We start from the raw sequence: 13693 nt of genomic DNA, 5'->3' as shown, positions 1-13693 counted from the left end.
CCGAAACGTTATATACCAACAGTTATACCAGACAGGTGAGTTTCCCCAGATTTCGCAACTCTTTGGGAAAACTCCCAATATTAATCTCCACTGCTACCAACACAAGAAACCAAAGATTAATTGGGAAAATTAAATAAAATTAAGTAAAAGTAATAGACCAATATGATGGCCATTTATCATGAATCGAAAGGGCCTGGCTGTACCCATAAAATGAGCATCAAGTCAGACCAAGTATAGTAAATGAGATTTTTTTTCATTTCTGGATTATGCTGCCCAAGAGCTTTCCAATGGCACAGAATATTCGGGTACAGTTCAGTTCTGTAATAAATGCATATATCACGAGTGACGGAAATTTGTCAAGAGCTTTCGAGAACTTATGGCAATTACAAATCCCCCTTGAATTGGTAAGTCAGCTTATTGATGAAACTAAGTTTTGAAGAGTTTGACGGGGTCTGATAGGGCAACACACAACTGGTCAAAGAACGACCGGTTCAAGAACGAGGTTCGTTTGATAACCAAAACAAAATTCCACCCATTTAAAATTTGGATTAGTTTGACAATTTTTCGACTTAATAACTCATGATGTCATGCCAGGAAACAAATGTGTGCTGAGGATGGAGTGGCCACTTCATGTACTTGAATGCAACAGGGACAGTGTTTTCACACACATGTACAGCTGTACTTTAAGCAAAGAAATGTCATAAAGGTTTCCTTGGCATTGCGGAAGAAAAATGTCAGCAACAAGAACAGATCAGACAACGAACTCCTCTTTTTCTTTACATGTATACGGCTGTTCCATGCATGTTACTTTTATTATTAAATAATAGTTGTACAAACACTTTTCTTAACTTCAAATGTTCTTGTTTTCCTTCTTTTCCTGATAACAATACAATTTCAAACAGTGCAAGTTTTTTCTTTTGGGGACTTTTGATTCTTTTCGTATATCTATTTCAAAAGGAAAAACCAAGCCTGCTGAGTAAAAAGTTAAAATTTGTCTTGATTTCTTTTACGTATATGAAATGACATATAGTTCTATATATGAATAGTTTATATTACAGTATATATACTTATGCACAATGTATGCATTGTGAAATAAAATCACACATTCGTGTGTGCCCACGCACACGCAATTTGCGTGCTGAGCTTCATAAAAAAAGGAAAAAAAGAAAATAAAACGGACAATGTACATGCGTAGATTAAACCTAAATAAAATGTACATAACAAAAATAATTTTCATGGTAATGTACAGTGAACACAAACGGCAACATACCTTGAAGCCAGTATTTTGTTCTTTTGCATAATGTTGTAAACAAAACAAGGATATAATGCAGCTGTGTAGTCAAGTAAGAATCTATCACAAAAGATCCTGAGCATTCAGGCAGAATTGACCATCAGTCTGACTACTGGAGAGAAGCGACGACTACACTTAAGAAGTAAGCACGGTGGAATAACTACAAATTTGGCATGCCGTTTAACTTGCAAATCAGAAAAGGAAAAAAAGGAAGAAAACTGAAAATCATATATACAGATACTTAATTTTTACTGAGATGGAACCCTCTACACATCTAAAAAGCTACCTTTCCAACATTTAACTTAAAATCAGAAATACAGGCAAGTCAAGTACACATACATACATATATATATATATATGTAATTAATTTTTAATTTTTTCTTATTTCAAATTACTGCTGCCAGAAACTTTATCAAAATTTGAAGTGTAGGTGGAAAACAAAAACTCTGTAGAAAACACTGCCATTATTAGTAAATGACGTCATCATTACAGGTTCATCATGTTTTGTACACATCGTCTTGGTTAGGTCTACTAGATAATGTCATAACTGCTACATTTCACAGTAAACTTTCCCATTTCCCTCTGCCTGTGAGCGCACAGACGTGTTAAATACCCCAAAAAAAAACAAAACACTCAGAAACAAGGTTAACGAAAATTACCAACAGCATAAAACTCCTCAGTGGTGAACTCATTATAGGATATCCCATCTCTTGTGTGACCATTTTACATACATTTCTCTAAACAAAGGCAGTGGGAAAAACTATGCAGTGAAAACTCTTCGAGTGATCTCAGTACCTTTACTCGGTGTAAGTTACAAGCACCTATGGCAGCTCAACTACAATTCTGTTAACTGCAATTTTGCTTGTGAACACACTCTCCCGAGCCTCAAGTCAAGGCCAAGGAGCGAATCTGATGGCTTGTCTGTATTCATGTACATGGAAAACATGACTTTGCTGCCATGCTACAAGCACCTGGACTTAACATGAGGTCTCATGGTATATATTTTTACTATCCTAGAGCCAATCAAACAGAAATCACAAAAAGAGGGGGTGACACTTTTCAGCAAGATTATGGGTGACAGGTACCTCATGTACGGACAGGAAACATATTTACAGCAAGCCAATATCGACATCCTTAGCAAAGTTACAAGGTGAGCTGCTTGGCAGCTGTGCAGCAGGCACGCTTGGCCGCAGAGGGGTCAAGCACATGTAGCAAAAAAATGAGGAAAAGATCAATTAAATACAGGAAAGAGGAGGAGATGACTCAGGAAATATCAAAATAAATGCAGGAAAGACGGTCAATCGGACAAACAACTGCTTATCAGAAATGGCCGTCCAGGAGCTCGAGTTTAGCACAGAGAAAAAAAAGTATGATTCAAGCTCTGATCAAGGGTGGCAGCGGGAATGTCCCACTTGTTGTGAGCCATCTAAAAAAAAAGGGGGGGTTTTGCGAAAAGTAGTTGCTTCTGTCCAAAAAATTTCTTTAACAAGGTGAGGCTACCAGAAGAAGAGAAATCTAGAGAAAAATCTTAACAGTGATTCAACAACCTCCAACATTTTGCAGTTCTTGCAACCTTGCTCAAGTATGTTTACAGAGCACAGCTTAAACTTTTGAAGATGAGTATTTCAGTGCAGGAAGCCTAAGACTTAAGTGCAATCAGCCATTACATGTAAATGTCCCCAGTCAAAGAGCACAGGAATTCATCATCACATCAAGCCCACTTCACTTGTACCCTCTGTTCCACAAAAAGGATGCTGGTGGCAGCTACATTCTATGCGCCCAGATTGGTTGTTTTAACCGGTGACTTGGGATGAAGACCGCAAACAATGGTTTTTGCATTTCCTTCACAATGTTTGGGAGCGAGACCGACTCTCCTGGTCCCCCCCCCCAACCCTGGGTATGAGTGAGCAGGCCTGATGTGAAGTTCTGTCTGGAGGCGGAGACTGGCAGTAACACACAAGTCTACATTACGAGAGGACACAGCCACTAGAAAGTGGCTTCCCATAGACCCACATGTATGCCATTCCCTGTTGAAGCCAATACTATCAAGATGTAGCCTTAAATGGGCTTCTGGGATACCGGGCACCAGAATACTTTCAGGACCGACAGTAAAAGGTGGCACATATTACTGACTTGCAGCAGTCATAAATGGTGCATTGCCTGCAATATAAACAATCAAAGATTCAGACCAGCGTCGTTCAGACCAACTACAAACTTGTGTGCTGCCTCTCACACTGGTTTGTATAAAGACAGAATTTAATATCTAAACTGTCTGAGGCAAAGGCATAACAGATTAATGTACGGTACGATGATTACGAACTTGTAATTTTTGCCTGAAATGCAGGTTATACAATTTTAAAAGGTGATGTGTGGATCATTTGCCAGTAATTAAAGAACAGTTAGTAATTTGTAAATTTGCATATTTTTTGTTGTTTTTTTCACCTTAAAGTTCAGTCTTTAATTAATGTTACAGCATAAAAAATATCTCTGTACATTTGACATATATATATATTTCTCTTTTGTTTAAGCAAAAATAATTCTGTGATATCTAGGATTGTTCTCTCTCCTACCATTTGCTTTCAGAAGCTTTATCCGTACTTGGGGATAAAGTCAAGTCTCACTCCTGTGCCACAGTTTGCTTGGTACTGTCTGTCAGCTACTACAGTATCTCCTAGCTTTGGCGGACTACTCTGTACACTGGTCTTTAGAGTGTCTGGGCCATGCTGACAACCGGCTTGATCTTGGCCACAGGTGTGCGGATGAACAAGATCAACTTCACCCAGACACTACTCCCAACTTCCTCTAGTTTTTGAACTCGTTGCAGGAATAATCTGCAGTTTAACCATACGAAAATCTGTCTCTGCTAGGGAAAAAACCCTACCATGTGCACACAAAAAATGGCACTCTCCAGTTTTGTTTGGACCACACTCATTTGTACCCGTCTCCCCAAAACCTACTGAGATATGCCCCCCTTCTCCCAAATAAAATGTTTGAGTTTCCTTCAGAATTTTATGATCAAGCTGGCTGTTTCGGCCACAACACAACAGTGTCTGAAATGCAGTCTCACTGAACAGTAGGGAGCTGGAATTACTCAAGAGCCAATGCCAGAGGGAGACTTTCTTTTGTTGAACTGTGCAGCCCTTGCAGGATGCACTGGTTTCCCATGCAGTGATGATCTCATAGAGTTTGCAGGAACCAACACTTTTGTTTGTCATTACTGATAATCGGGGTGACTCAATGACTGAGAACATATATGCTCTGGGCGTGAAGCCCCAAATGATGATGAGAGAGGTTTCCATGCCGGAACAAACCAGTTCAACTTTCAAAACAAAGCAAAATCTAAAAAGCAATTTTGAAAAATAAACAAAGCATATGAGCCAAAACCAGACCCTTTTGTAGCAGGTAATTTGGATCCAACTGTGGACAACTGCTTACAAGAGGATTATCTGAAGACTCTGGGCCAACAAAATATGCAAAATCAAGGTTTCTTAATCTGCTTCAAGTGCTATGAAATTGACACAAGCTACATATCTTCAAAATAAAAAAAGCATAATCATTACTAGATGAACAGGAATAGTGGAAGTGAACCATAAATATGCCCTACATCTGACAAACCGTATCAATGGAAATACTCGTCATGGAGAGCCCCCCCCCAAAAAGTAAATGTACAGCTGCTGAGCTTCCGGTGTACTATAAACAAAAAATGCATCATTTTTACACGAAGAGTGTTTACATGCACGGCAGTACAAAATTCAGTGGTGCAAAAGTCACCTACACAGAACACTTGATATGAACTACACTAGGGGCTCATAGTATCCCCAACCAGCAGAGTTGGTGTCTGACTAGGCACCAACGCAAACATCTGCATGAGCCCTACTGAAGGCTGAAGTGTAATTTTTTTCCTTGAGGTAATGAAAAAATTCAAATAACCGCACCAAATATGAGTTAAGGTAAACGTGGAAGCAAATTAGAATCATTCACGACTGCATTTAAGTCAGACTTGCAAGACAGGACTTTGTGGTGTCCCTTTTGACGAGAAGTCAACAGAGAGACTCATGCGCACTGGAGTGGGGGGGGGCTGTCAAAATCTGCCATTCATTTCCTGGCACAGCAAAAAAGCGGAAACAGATTCAGAGATGGAACTATCCGTCTTTTGTTTTGCTGACAAGACAGCGAAGTTGCTGAAATACTTCTTCAAGGGGTAGGCAAAAGTTGTGGGCAAACTGCACTGTTGAAATGTTGATATGGTCTAACTCCAATAACTTTGGAATTATTCAATCACAATGTAATTTTTCACACACACTTGGCTAATAGGGTGATGGGTGATTCAGCCACAAAACCCTGCAAAATCCTCTCTCAGGGACTTTGCTACAACGTACTCTCAGAAAAAAACAACTCATCCTCAAGAACATGGGGCTGACCAATAGAAATGGAACCAAACTAAAGTTAAGGACATTTCACATTCTGTACTAATTAAAACACAAAATAATGTAGCAGATTAAAATTCCCCCAAAAATACAAATTCAAGCAGCCTGGCAGTAACTGCGGGTGGGGCACATCTATAAACATGCAAAAGGTGCAAGAACTCCCACTTTTCACTGAGGCAGCTTCAACCTGAGATTTGCATTTTTTTTTCAGTCAAGGAAGAAAGTTCAGTAACACAAAAAGAGCAGCACGTTAAACACTGAAGAATGCTACCAAGGACAGTAAATGGAAGCACAAGCATACGCATACAATCTGCCATTGTACACGTGTAACATCAGGAGTGTGAAAACCCACTTGTGAGGCAAATCTTCACTCAGCCCAAAAAAGGAAAAAGAACAAGGAAACTCACTATAGAAGATTTGGATGTCAAGCTCTTCGAGGCATCCTCAGTGAAATGTCCGTCATTTTGTCTGCATTTCTTAGCGGTTTTTTGGTGGGTTTTTGGTTTTGTTTTGCTTTTTTTTGCTATGTTTTTGCTTTCACTTTCAGTGCAAAATCAAGTTTCTGGCAGGATACAGCTTAAACATGTTGGTACATGTCGGGTGCTTTTACACACAAATGAAGGTGTTCCTGTCCAATGTACGAACAAATATGCAAATCTTGTGTTGATCACCATCAACCAGAGATTGAAAGAAAGAAAAAAGAAATTCAAACAAATCTACACTGTTTTCACCCTTCCTAAGCTGGACAGGTGCATGTCTAACAGGCCCCAAACCTTAAGTACAATTAACCCGATTTCAGTGTGAATCCCAGAAGTCTTGAACAATCCAAACATGACAAATGCTTCTGACATTTTACCTCTTGACAATCTCTGACCGTTAAAAAATCAGGAAGTTTCCCTGGCAGAGCTTGGCAAACACAAAGACATGCCGCTGCACACAGTAAGGGTAACCCATCCATTTCTTATCACTCCCCTGATTAAAATCTAGCTTTACAATGATAAATGCATCTAATTTATCTATAGTTTATATACACGTTTGTATTTTACATTATTACATAATTTGTATAGCCTCTGTGAGATTAAAAAAAAATCCTTAAAAACAGAAATGGAGAATTTAAGCAAAGATACGTCGCAAGTGTTGAAGCGTATTTATAGGTCTTGCTGTCCGTACATTTCAATTACAATGTAAGTCAGTTGCTATATTTTACAGAGTTTTACAAATGTACACAAAAAATATTACAACAGTTCTGTTTGGTGTGCTCACTGGACACAAGAACTTTTTTGTAAGCTTACGACTGTAAATCTTCAAATCCGTCCGTTTTGAAGTCTGGTATCTTATCTTGCCTCTCCTTGCACCACAGATACATGTAACTGCCAATGACCGGTCAACTTCCCCACCACGTGCAGAAGGCCGGAAATGTACCCAGTCAGGACGAGACTACAAATTGCCGCACATGCTCCACCCACAGGGAGATCTTTAATTGAATTACCTGGTACTTTTAAGTCCAACAGAAGAAAAAAAAATTAGTGACCTAGACTTAAAGTGTTTTCTTCCCATCATAACTGAAGGGCTCTGGAAAAGTCAATGCTTAACTTCCAAGTGGCTTCCTAATCCTTGTATATTCAGCAATATCCATAAAGTGAAGTGCCTCCGAACTGCCCGGTTGCAATGTCCCAAGTATGAAATGATAAAAGGCCTGGAAGGAAGCAGCAAACTTCCAGTGGCTCCCTGCCTTCTTTTACGTGCTGATCCCCTGCCAAAAACGGGAAGGTGCCCAGCTGCCAGGGGGCAGTGTCATAGTGATGAGGCACATCATTTGTTGTTCAGCAAACTGATCGACCAAGCTCTACGGCAAAATCAGCTGAGAAGGGTCACAGGCAAATACGTACGCTGCACGACATTTTTAAGTCAATTACCATAAACTGAGCAAATTTCAGCGTTTAGCAGCTCTGTGAATTGACAGGATAGCTGAGTGCCATGTTCCTCTAGCATTCAGTGAGCTGGGGGAAAAAAAAAACAAATGCAAAAGCGTTCTTTGAAAACGCACATCGATACAGGGACTTTGTGAAGCAAGATTAATGCCAGAAACGCTTCGCATGTGGTTGGTGGGCATTTACTGTCCCTGAATTCCTTCAGATATGAGAGAAAGAGGCCATCAACTTCCTGCTTAAATGTTCCCTTGTGGTTCCAATTATTTTGCATCTTAAAAAGAAAAAAAACACACACACACACAAAAAATCACATTCTGTTCTCAAATACTCAGGATACCCCAAATTATGTGAAGTTTGCGGTGACACCATGTAATCAAATTCTCTCTTTGAGTGTGTGTGGTTCTGAAAAGAACCGGGGTTCACTCGACGTTTCGAACAGTGTGCTCCGTTCGTCTTCAGGCGAAATTGGCTGCATGTATCATTTTCTGTGCCCCAGAGAGAGACGCTAGTCTGGATTATTGGGACTATGCTTAAACTATGCTTGTTGCAACATGACTCCATGCAATTACTACAACACCTTGAGGAGCAAAGACTACTGGGACATCTTGTCTAAGGATTCAAGGTTTCATGGATGAATGATTCCACAAGAACCAGTACCATGAAAAGACTCTGTGATGGATGTGCAAGGTTCACTTGGAACTAGTGGCCAGGATCAGGTCATCAGTGGTGCAAGAAAACGTCCAAAGGTCACACTTGTCACGTGACACATGCACGTTAACATCAGATGATATGCATAAATATTATCATCCGTCTCTCCTTCACAAAGATGACGTAAAAACAGTTAGTCGTATTCCTACCGACTAAATACACACGGCACCATGAAGCATCAATATACACTGTTTTTCTTTTTTTTCTTTTTTTTTTGAGGGGCGTCATATAGCTTTATGCTTGCCCCCGCAGCACCCGCATTTCATGCCACACAAGTGGCAACATTTGAGTGGTAAATAGCACCATAGACAGGGGACAAACAGAGAAAGCAGCCCCAGGCCCAGCCAGCGCTGGCAGAAGTGGGTGTCGGCACTGGCATCACAGGAACAGGGGTCCGAGAAGTCCCCCTCGGCATCCGCCATGCAGTGGTACATCATGCTCTGCGCCGCCTGGATGCAGCTGACCTTGCCAATGCAGCGGTCTGTCTCATCGGGGGCGTCCGGGCACGCCCCCCGCCTGTTCGTCTCCGGATTGAAAAACTGTTGGCAGTGCACACACTTGACGCGGTCCGGTGGCAGGGGGACCTTGTTTGCCTTGACCGGGGGCGAGGGTGGCCTGGGCTGGCTGGTCACCACCTTCAGGTGGTGGCGGGGCTTGCGCAAATCGTCCTCCCCTTCCGATCCCAGCACCATTGGATAGACGTACTCGTGGATGTGGGGCGGCTTCTTCAGGATCTTGACATAATGGTCGCTGCTGCCGTGCGCCCCCTGTCAGGCCATTGTCACGCTGTGACTGGAACTCCGTGGCCTTCTTTGTCCATATCGTCTCGTGTCCAATTGAGGAATACTTCTTGTTGGAGTTGGACAGCCGCCGCTCCTTGTCGTCTTTGACTGACTTGGAGCGTGACACATAGTGGACTCGGTGGAGCCGTTGCTGGTTGCTGTGATGGTTGAACTGAGGGGCAAAGTCTCTGGCTTGGGTGGGCTGCATGAGAATGTCTCGTAGACTCTCTCTTTGGTTACTGCCCGGTGTGTTCTGGTATTCGTGGGCACTAGGATCACACAAGAGTGGCTCACCAACATGCTGTACGGAGAAAAATGCAATACACACTTTACTTTTAAGAACACAGCAAACCTTATCTGAGCCTTCAAATTCAATGAACTAGAAAAATAAACATACCCGGTACCTCGAAAAGAGAAAAATTCTGTAGAATCTTAAAGTGGTATAAAAAGGCTTCAAATATTTCGACATCTAGGGTTCGGGAGGTAGATTGGCCACCCAAAAACCAGTATACAATGGGTTTATCTCCTGAAAATCAACACAACAGAAACAAGAGGTGATTCCTTTCCACAACCAACTGGGCCAATTTCGGAAACACGCGAGGTCATTTTGTGTTTATGTTGGGTTGATGATGTCATGATGGAAAAAGGCACTGCAGGCATGCATGAAGCATGCATGAAGATACATGTAAGCTGGCATCAATATGGCCCCGGAACTCATAAAAATGAGTTTTGATGGCGTGAAGAAAAAGCAAAATATTATACATAAATCTCTAAGATGTATAAACCTAAAATCTTAACCTTACAGTAGCTGGTCAAAATAATTGTGAGATTTGTTCAGAAATGATGGAGTACGAGACATTGAAGGTGCAGAGTGCACCTGTGTTCATGTGCAGTGTGGGAACAGACTATTCATATAATAAGGAGGTCAGCGTAGGAGTCAGTACCCAGACCAGAATCGCAGGCTACATGTACCTTGTGATGTGTGCAAAAACGTGCAACCTAAGTCTTAGAAGACTAGCATGCGGGCTTGTTTATTGCCAATCCAACAATTTTCAATGTGTCGAAGGAAAAGATATAAACACATATAGGAGTCTCCTTGTGAAAGTGATTAGATTCAGTTCCTATGAAAGTAACCATTTACTGGTCGTCGAATGGGGACGACGGCAAGCAACCTGGCAGTGTCGCGGGGCTCAGTGCTGTGGCGGTCCCAAAAACAAACCTGGCAGTGGTCCAGCAGCACAGCACCGTACATACACCATACCGGCAGATGCAATACAACACAAGCAGTCGGCGAGGCTTATGCGTCACTTTTCTGAGTTCAGAGTGCTTTTGCAGACACTGGATATTTGTCAAACAGTCCTCAAAAATCTTCGGCACAGTATTTTCCATTTGCGACAACCGGGACGGTTTATAATTTACCCTAAATGCTCTGTCCGGGAATGATCGATTCATGTTTTTGCACGAAAATGTGGAGACCAAGTCTCAGAGTACATGTATGAGATTCCTGTCCGAAACTACAAAGTGCACAAGACTGGGGTATGTTTTATTTTATGACAAAAACACAGCAAATCATACACCTAAACTTGATGGATAGAACAATCAACATAGTATACAAGAAAGAAGCAAAAACTTAACATTTTGAGCTGGCCTCTGCTACAATATATACACACTGTTTACAACTGTATCTCCCCCAAAATGTTTTGGGGTCACTGGCATATCATTAATATCAGAATTATTTTTGGTAAACAACACCCTTTTTGCTGCAGAAGGACGCCATGTTTGTTAATGTTTGATTCCCACTGTACATTAGTTGGTTCAATTGGTCTATCTTTCTCTTTTTTGTATTGAGTTCAATACTATTCAATGATACACATCACGAACACTGGACAAGATTATTCAAAGGTGAAGCATCAAGTCCGAACAATTAAAAAAAAAAACAGCATGAGCCGAATATGAACTTAGAACAAAAAAGGGCACGGAGGGTTAAACATATTGCAGTGACTCCGTCGACTTACAGCGACATGTACATGTACACCACCAAGAAAGACTTGAGAAGCCAACTTCCTCACCAGGGTAGTTAAACCGGTACATTTGGCTGCATCTTTCGAGAAATTTGTCTCCTGCATTTCCGACCTTTGTTCGTCAGTAACTTAAGAGTAATATCCAAACTGGCATATCCTCTCAAACACTTCTGTTTTGTTGATCACTTTTCATGTCTCATTTTATTAGGGAACTTGACATGCGAGCATTATACTCTCACATTTTTATTTCCGTATTACTCAATCTTAAGTCGGGAAAGCTGAAACATATCAATATATAAACCTTCCACTCCCACACATGCACAAGTTTACTTTAATGACAGGGTGAACATGTAAATTTATCTTTGTTGAAAAACGAAATACAAAGCAGAAGGGCAGAGGGGTGGCAATGCATTATTGTGAGGAGACTTTCCAATTCTCCTCAGCCAATCCTGGGTTACTTACACTGGGCGGGAAGGTGTCTGGGTCATCGTCAACTTCATTGTCCGTTGACTGGTTCAGTGAGGATTCTGTCGATGCACCTGTGTAAATACCACAAAGAAAAAAAGGAAACCCAGGAAATCAGTGACAAGGTATTTTTTTTTTATCCCCCTGGACTCAACTGAAAGGATCTGTGTTGCGGGTGGTGCAGTGAATACCAGCACACTTTCCTGAAGGAAAATAATAAAAGGGGAAAAGAAAAGTGGTAAAACTGGGTCGGGTCTTTTCATTTGATGGAAGCTGTGGTGGACTTGGCATGATTTAACATTCAGCAATGGCCCTGCAGCCAGTTCAAAAACTTTATAAAATTTTACAAAAAGGTGTACATGTAACCCTGGTTGCACCACATTTTTAGTGTACAACTTTATGAAGGACTTTTCTAACTTAAAAAAAATGTTTTGCAAGGGCTATGATGTGTGTCCATATGAACCACAGAAAAGATCTTTTCCTGGTGTAGTCATTCTTGGCAAGGTTAATTGTGGCAACCACTGTCAACGGAAAATGTGGCCAACTCAATACATGCAGCACCAAGTCCACGGCAAACATTAAGGGGAATCTTTTTAGGAACACAGGATGCTTGTTCACAAACGACAGGTTTTTCAAATAGACACCAAATTCTGAGGAAATAAAGATACAGGTGGATGTTTTTAATTACTTGTAACAGAATGGTACATGTACATACACAAACACTTTTAACAGCTGTAACTACGGCTGTGCCGAATATCTGAATATTCGATCAATTATTGAAAATTCAAATATTATTTTCTAAATTTGAATATTTGATTGCAAAAGTCACGAAAAAGGAGTTTCTTTTTTTTTTTATGAGAAAAATTGCAGATTCACATAAAAGGGGACAGAATAATGTATCTTACAATTCAAAATTAAATTACTCATTAAAAATTTCAAAGGTATAGAAATTTTCAACATGGCAAGAAGTACTGTTCGTTTGTTAAATCTTGCTAAATCATGACTGAAGATACCCTAGAAGTGAAAAGCTATTACAGTGAATATAACGTACAACTGTGCGCATTATTGCAACTGATTTTGTATATATAGTGTTTTCATCAACACTCTGCCGATCGGTAAGACCGAATGTAAGGATATTCGATCCGACTGAAGGACGAATATTCAAATAGTGAATTATTTGAATTGACTCGGCCCTCCATGTAGCTGTCACCCTACTGACTAAAAAAAGGGTTAAAACTTTTAAACAGCAAAACTATTAGACTGATTCAAACAGCGATGTGGAGTAGCACAAAATTTAGACCGTGTACAAATCTTACACCATAACCGTAACATTCTACACACTGCTTAGCTTGATTAGCCGCTAGATGTCATTAATACCCGCGGAGGGCTAAAGCTGTACTCGTAGATGCTATTCGCTTTTGCCTGGCCCCACCTCAACCCCTCAAACCTCTAAGAAATTACACTGGGCCTTTTCACTCTCTTTCCCTTTCTGTCCCTCTGGTGTAGCCTAATGCAGACTAATGGCAGTTTCTTCTCCACTTGCTAGCGCAGCCTACTACACTAAAAGTTCTCCAGATACCTGACAAAAGGCAGACCGAGATGCAGGAGAAATGTTTACCTGCAGGCCACTGAAACTCTACATCCAAAGTCATCCACCCCTCCCTTTTCTTTCGGTCTCCAGTTGAAGACTCCAAGCAGTGAAGCCCCTGGGTGATTGGAGGCCATATTTCTGAAATGTTCTGGCGCAGTGTTTTTTTCTCTCCCTGTCTGTCTGTCTGTCCGTCTCCCAGGACAGCGGGAAATCTAATTGGTTGACAATGCAAATGAACCGTCTTCCTGATATAAGGGGGGGGGGCTGTCTCTGGGGGTGTTGGCAACAAGTCGCTGGCTGGACCACAGGGAGATTTCCACGGGTAATACAACAGTTAGAGTTCCGAATATTCAGGGCACAAATTGCCCATGTTAAAACACATGGACATACTTTGCATGTACACACAGTGACCAGCATGAACTTCAGCAGTGGTCACAGGATATATGCCACTTCAGGGATATGCCTGATGTTCATGTC

The 13693-nt window shown here is 41.1% G+C and overlaps 1 pseudogene across 1 annotated transcript; it reads right to left on the bottom strand.

The window, feature by feature from the left end:
- Positions 1 to 769: 769 nt before the first annotated feature.
- LOC147795602 (sprouty-related, EVH1 domain-containing protein 2-like) lies at positions 770 to 13638 on the bottom strand (annotated as a pseudogene). Its single transcript, XR_015423729.1, has 3 exons — positions 13244 to 13638; positions 11623 to 11699; positions 770 to 9440 (listed from the first exon to the last, which is right to left on the bottom strand). The product of XR_015423729.1 is annotated as a sprouty-related, EVH1 domain-containing protein 2-like (transcript).
- Positions 13639 to 13693: the final 55 nt, after the last annotated feature.

The sequence above is a fragment of the Acanthaster planci genome, unplaced genomic scaffold (assembly GCF_054643075.1).
Source record: "Acanthaster planci isolate LZ-2023a unplaced genomic scaffold, COTS_SCS Contig2, whole genome shotgun sequence".
In the NCBI taxonomy this organism is placed as follows: domain Eukaryota; kingdom Metazoa; phylum Echinodermata; class Asteroidea; order Valvatida; family Acanthasteridae; genus Acanthaster; species Acanthaster planci.
This window is presented reverse-complemented; position numbering and strand designations above follow the sequence as displayed.